The following is a 6,555-nucleotide window of genomic DNA, read 5'->3' as shown; positions in this document are numbered from 1 at the left end:
TTCCCCTCAAAGTAGAACTGAGACAACCAAGGCTCTATATTTAAACGACTCTAATTTTTCACCAAGAGATGTTCAACTTGAAGCTTTAAGAATGGCATAAATGTGTGTGCCCTGGTGGTTTGTTCAGGAAATCTATTCCAGAATGGTAATATGTCCTCTTTAGATACATGTAAATGAGCTTTTAATAAGCTTCTTGGCAAGAAATCATCCAGTAAGTATAAATTACAACTAAATAAACACTGAACTGTGCTGGTGTGAGTTTTTATTGGCTGTGATGTCAGAAAAAGCCGACATCCGCAATTCTCCTCAACACCCCTTCCAGATCTTCCCGTTCACGCGTCACATGGGTCCCCCTTCCCAAGCTGCGCAATCACTCCCGTCCAGAGGTTGGCAATGTCCACTCACATCTGTCCTCTCGCTGGGTTGGCTTGCTTGTGAAAGGTGGGACAAGGGCCAGAGCCGAGAGGTCAGAGCGGAGACCTCCACGCACGATGCCACAGCCTCCACGGGAAGGTTGAGAAGGATGGTGAAGGCTCTCGGTCCTGGTTAAAGGGAGAAAAAAATATTCCCTGACAGTTTATAATAACAGGCCAGACCTTATGCAGGTTTGGGGACTGATTTCGATCCACCTGTGCGGTCCAAAGACATCTTGGTGGAGAATTTGGTAGAAAGTAGACCTTCCTGCAGCAGGCCGACTGAAGCATGTACAAATGCCCGGAAGAATGCACTCCCGACCCACGTGCAGGGCTTCCTGAGGTGAAGACCGCCATCATGAGTTTACAATCAAAATGAACTTAGGAAAATCACCAAGCTCATGAGGAAACAAGACATCGTGAACATTGAGTCAGCAGAAACAACCAATGGCAGATCCAAACCCACAAAGACACAGATATTGGAGCTATTGGATATGGACTAGAAAATCAGGGGTAGAAAACCCCAGACATGGAAAACAGAAATGACAGAGGCGCCTGGGTGGCTCAGTCAGTTAAGCGTCTGACTTTGGCTCAGGTCATGATCTCGCGGTTCATGAGTTCAAGCCCCGCGTCAGGCTGTGTGCTGACAGCTTGGAGCCTGGAGCTTGCTTCGGATTCTGTGTCTCCCTCTCTTTCTGTCCCTCCCCAACTCATGCTCTCTCTCTCTCTCTCTCTCTCAAAAATAAAAAAAACATTTAAAAATTAAAAAAAAAAAAAAAAGAAAAGAAGAATGACAGATGAAAAGATAGGAGGGCCAGGGAAGTGTCCATCTAATGGAAAATCCAGGAGAGACAGAAGAAAATAGGGGTGACATGATAATGGAGGGAAACAGTACTGAATTTTCCAGAGCTGATGAAAGACACGAATCCTCAAGGTCAGGAAGCACAACGAACCTCAAGCAGAACACACATTACAAAGCTCAGCACCCGGGTACATTACAAAGAAATTTCAGAGCATGAAAGTCAAAAGTGAGCATGTTCAAGGCAGCCCCAGAGAAAAGACAGGTTGCACAAAGAAATGGCAGTCAGACTGAAATCTGACTTTTCAGACACCAGAAGAATGGCCTCCAGAAGTCAGGGGAATAATATCTTCAACACGATGAAAGAAAATAGCTCTGAATCTGGAATTGTAAACTCCGGATAATTATCTATTAAGAACGCGTGCAAAATTGGGGCATCTGGGTGGCTCGGTTGGTTGAGCATCTGACTTCAGCTCAGGTCCTGATCTTGTGGTTGGTGAGTTCGAGCCCCGCATCAGGCTCACCACTGTTGGGACAGAGCCCACTCAGGATCTTCTGTCCCTCTCTCTCTTAGCCCTTTTCCCACTTGTGCTCTTTCTCTCAAAAAGAAATAAAACATGAAAACATTTTTTTAAGAATGAGTATAAAATAAAGCTTTCTTGAATTACATAAAGTTCATCTATTTACGTATATGGTTCAGTGATCTCTAATGCATTTCTAAAGCTTCAAAACCATCACCAAAATCCAATTTCAGAACATTCCCATCATCCCAAAAGATGCATTAAATTTTAAAAATTGTGGGGCGCCTGGGTGGCGCAGTCGGTTAAGCGTCTGACTTCAGCCAGGTCACGATCTCACGGTCCGGGAGTTCGAGCCCCGCGTCAGGCTCTGGGCTGATGGCTCAGAGCCTGGAGCCTGTTTCCGATTCTGTGTCTCCCTCTCTCTCTGCCCCTCCCCCGTTCATGCTCTGTCTCTCTCTGTCCCAAAAATAAATAAACGTTGGAAAAAAAATTAAAAAAATAAAAATTGGTTTCAGTTACTCATTTTCCAAAGAGCTCTTTGACAATAACATATCACATATACAAACCATCAGAAGGGTCTTTGGAGGAGCCCCTGGGTGGCTCAGTCAGTTAAGCAACCAACTTCAGTTCAGGTCATGATCTCGCGCTTCGTGGGTTCAAGCCCCACGTTGGGCTCTGTGCTGTCAGCTCAGAGCCTGGAGCCTGTTTCAGATTCAGTGTCTCCCTCTCTCTCTGCCCCTCCCCCACTTGCGCTCTGTCTCTCTCTGTCTCTCAAAAATAAATAAAAACTTCAAAAAAAAAGAGTCTTTGGAGCCATCAAAAACTGAGTTTTTTTTAAACCAACAAAGCCTTCTTAAAAGACAAAATAAAATTATCCCAGAAGAAAACAAAACAAAACAAAACAAAAAGATCTGACCTCCAAGAAGAAAGGAAGAGCAAAGAACGTAATAAACCTGTGGGTAAATCTATTCAAATTCTGATCATGTATTTGTGGAACGTATTCTTCATGGATGAGGAATAGATATTCTTTTGTAATAAACACAGGGACAAAATGGCTCTCTTCAGAGCACCAGTCATTGAAGGCCAAAACTTTAGTAACTGTGTTTATAGTTTTACAGCCTATGATTTGAAATGTAGTAGAGAGGGGAAAAAAATAGTATACTGTTAAAGAGTCATTATCTCACTGTGGAGATGCTCTGAGCAATTTTTACTTCCTTATTTACACTTTAATAGTTTTCCCGTGTTTTCTAGACTCATCATTGCTGGGGGTGAAATGATGAAAGGAGACATCCTTGTCAATGACAGCGCATGTCTGCAGCCGGGGGCAAGGGATTCTCCCCGAGGGAGGGACACCAACATGTCTCTACCAACCCCAACTTTCAGGCTCCAGAAGCTGCACCCCCAGAACCACCGCAATGGTGGGTCCGCACTTCCTGGGGGGGGGGGGGGGCAGGCTTCTACCTGAAAAGCCAGGGAACTGATGCGGTATTAATTTACAGTGAGAATAACCGTCTCCAGGGCCAGAGCGCTTTCTCTCCCGAAAAGCAACTCATGGAGAGAAGCCAAAACATAACGAGGAGGTCTCCCTACTGGGGGGGGGGGGGGGGGGGGGAGATCCAAAGCAAAGGGAGGTCAGGCGAGCACACTGCTTTCTTGCTGAAGGCCAACATAGCCTAGGAGTCCTGCTCGCCCCGGGACCAGGCGACCCACAGTGTCCCATCCCAGGCTCCTTATCCCCAGCACAGCGGCTGCACGGCCACTGCAGGTCTGCCCCTGGACCCCCACGCCCGCAGGCTGACCACTGCCTCCCCTCCCTTGACTGTGGGTCATCCTGACTCAGGAGGGTGGCCATGCTGGCGGGCCTGGGCGCCCTCTCCAGAGTCAAGGGCGTCTGCCCAGCCTTGCCCGTTACAGCTTAGATCTCAAGACACCCTTACTCCCTTAAACCTAGGCTCTCACTGTGACCGCCCAGGACTGACCCATTTTATTACATTTGTAGCGGAAAAGTAGCTGTGTATTAAAGTCACACGTAGAATAGCCCCACCCGGGCGCACAGAGACTAAGAGACACAGAGGAGATCACTGGCCCCTGAAGCCAAGGGGCCTCGGCAGGTGGGCCCTGAGGGGCCATCCTTCCAGAACGAGCCACAGGTGGAGTCCCCTTGTGGGCATATGCCAGTTACCAAAGCGCCCACTTTACCTGCGGCTCAGCAAGAATCAGTCTGCACGTCACCAGTTACCCAGTGTCTCCTGAGACCAGCAAAAATTCTTCTGTGCCAACAAAACGTTTCTGTCGCCTGGTGCTTCACAATTCACAAAGGCCCGCCACCGAATTTTCTCGCGTTTCCTCCAGCCACACACGCAGTGCGCCTCTGAAAAGGAAGCAAAACTCTTGTGGTCAAAGTACAGCTCCCCGCTTTGTAGTCGGGCTGAAAAATAACCCAGAGAACAGCTGTTCCAGAACTTCATTTCCTTTCTCACATGCTCTACACTTGGGGCTTTTCGGTTCCTCTCACACTGTGAGTTTAAGGCATGTGAAATTCAACAATGAGAGACTACACCATGCAAATGGCTTCATAAATAAACATGACTTCTCTTTCTAGTAATCTAAAAGTATTTGGCTTGGAAAACACCGTGAACTTATAAAAATACATTCCCAGGGGTTTTAGTTTCCATCCCCCGAGAGAGAGGAGATCCCGGATTACATGCCGTGAAATCTCCCGGTTGTATAACCGAGTTGCAAAGCAGAGCATTAAAACCTTGCCGTCCTGAGACGCGAGTCCATAGGGAATTTCCCCCGTCCCCTGCTCACCGGTGCAGGCAAGCATCAAGGAGGAAAGGGAAGTAGGAGACCAGGCCCCGCTGAACTTCCTGACCTTGAATGGCGTTGAACCACACTCAGAAGAGAAATGGATTGTTCCGGTTGGCCAAGTTCTCTCTTATGGACAGCTTGCACGGATTCCTCGCATTCTGTCCATCCTTACAACCGTATCTTGAACATCATTCTCAAAGTATTTAGTATATGCCCACAGCACCCCGGCTTCATGATCGTGGGGGGTCAGATGTATTATGTAGCCTCTTCCTCTTTAATTACAGCACTGATGGAAGCTTCCAGGGAGCTACAGACATGCACGAATTGTTAAGGACATACGACATAGAAACACGGAGTGTCGGCAGGACCTCGAGATGGTCTGTAAAGCGGAAAACGTGGTGGCTGTGTTTCTGGGCAGGGGGACGAAGCAGGGGGCCGTGAACAGCCAGCATGGTGGGCATTCCGGAGCTGGGCATGATGCCACACAGGAATCCCCAGCATGTGGGGTGGGGGGCAGAGCCCCCACAGATCAGGGTCTTTCTCTTACATCCTTCAGTTGCAAGAAATGAAGGTGCTCCCCGCCTCGCTTAAGCTCCCGTCAATGAAGAATGTATGGAAAAGACCCAGGGCATCCCGTGGAATTCACAGGAAGCAAAGACGCATCCTGAGGGACCGCAGCGAATAAGGAACGTGGACCCCCGAGGTGCTGGGCTTCCCAGAGGTCACATGTGTCCCCTCCTCTCAGCTCTGGTGGCCTGCCACCATCTGCACACCAGACTCCTCTTCTTTGGGGTGAAGACCAGTGGCCCCATTCCCCTGTAAATATGTCCAAATGTGTCCAATTAAAATAAAACAAGATCCACATTGTGTCTCGTAGATGTCTGCCATGATTCCTAAGGGCCTTAAAACAATGGCCTACGCTCCATGTGCCTCTACTTGCTCCCAAATCCAGCCCCGGTCTCTCTCTCCTGAGCATCAAGCCCACGTTTACCCCTTCCTTGATGTACCTCCGATTCCTGGGTTGAGACAATCATCCTCCACCTAAAATCTGCTCCTCCCCTCTGCTCCTCCCGCTCAGTCGTAAGCCCGTAATCCAACTATCCTGGTGCACGACCCACATACTGGGACCACCTTCACCCCGTCTTCTTCACATTCAACGTCTGCACTGGCCCTCTTCCCATCCATCCAGCCTTCCCTGCGTCTCTCTTATCTACCCTCAGGTCTACACCCCCAGTGGTAAGTCGTCCCCACTTGGGGGCCCTGAAGTTGCCTCCTCACTGGTCTGCCTGCCTCCAGACTTGGCATCCATCGGACAGCCGCCCTGGCAACAAAGGAAGCCATCGAAATGACAGAGCTCCCCTGTGATGGCCCATCGCACACCCGAGCGGCCTCCGTACCCACAGTGAAAACCTCTCTGAATCCTGGGCCCCTCCGTGTCTACATGACGCTATAGACCTTTCTCCCAGGAGACCGAAAAATCACACACAGTCTGTAACCACTAAGTCGAACAAGCACAACTCGTGGATAGAGTCACACAGCAATTTTATTTTGGGTGCCACTGTCCCTTCAAATCTACCCTGCCCTTGGATGGAATTCGGGTCATAAAACTTTAGAACAATCACTATTCTGGTCACTTCCAACCAATGAAAGTGGCCATACCAGTCCGTAATTAAAATGCCCAGTGTAGCGATCTAACCAAACGTGGGGTTTCATTGAAAGTTACTCCTTGCCAACCTGCACCTACTACTGGCTGGGCACCTACCCCCCTGGGAGGCTGGGGGCTTCATTGCTTTCTCTACACAGCGTGTATTTACCCATGCAGCCCCCAGTGGTGCGGTTACGACACACAACACATGAATAACCCCAAAGTCATCTCTTCGTCTCCAGCTCCTTTGCTGTAACCTCAGTGCGGCTGAAGAGTTAAAAGACGGAAGGCAGCTTCCGTCTTCACCACCCCCTGCACGCAGGCCTCAAACACCCCTCTCCAAATAAGCCACCCGGGTCATCGTTG

At 49.1% G+C, this 6,555-nt stretch overlaps 1 long non-coding RNA gene across 1 annotated transcript; it reads right to left on the bottom strand.

Moving 5' to 3' along the window:
- Positions 1 to 245: 245 nt before the first annotated feature.
- LOC147578764 (uncharacterized) lies at positions 246 to 4,097 on the bottom strand. The gene is made up of 2 exons (XR_015254348.1): positions 3,933 to 4,097; positions 246 to 542 (listed from the first exon to the last, which is right to left on the bottom strand). It is a non-coding gene; the product is annotated as an uncharacterized LOC147578764 (long non-coding RNA).
- Positions 4,098 to 6,555: the final 2,458 nt, after the last annotated feature.

The sequence above is a fragment of the Puma concolor genome, chromosome C1 (assembly GCF_028749965.1).
Source record: "Puma concolor isolate L17-30 chromosome C1, mPumCon1.1.hap2, whole genome shotgun sequence".
NCBI lineage: Eukaryota > Metazoa > Chordata > Mammalia > Carnivora > Felidae > Puma > Puma concolor.
The sequence above is the reverse complement of the archived record's forward strand: the minus strand, read 5'-3'. Positions and strand labels throughout refer to the sequence as shown.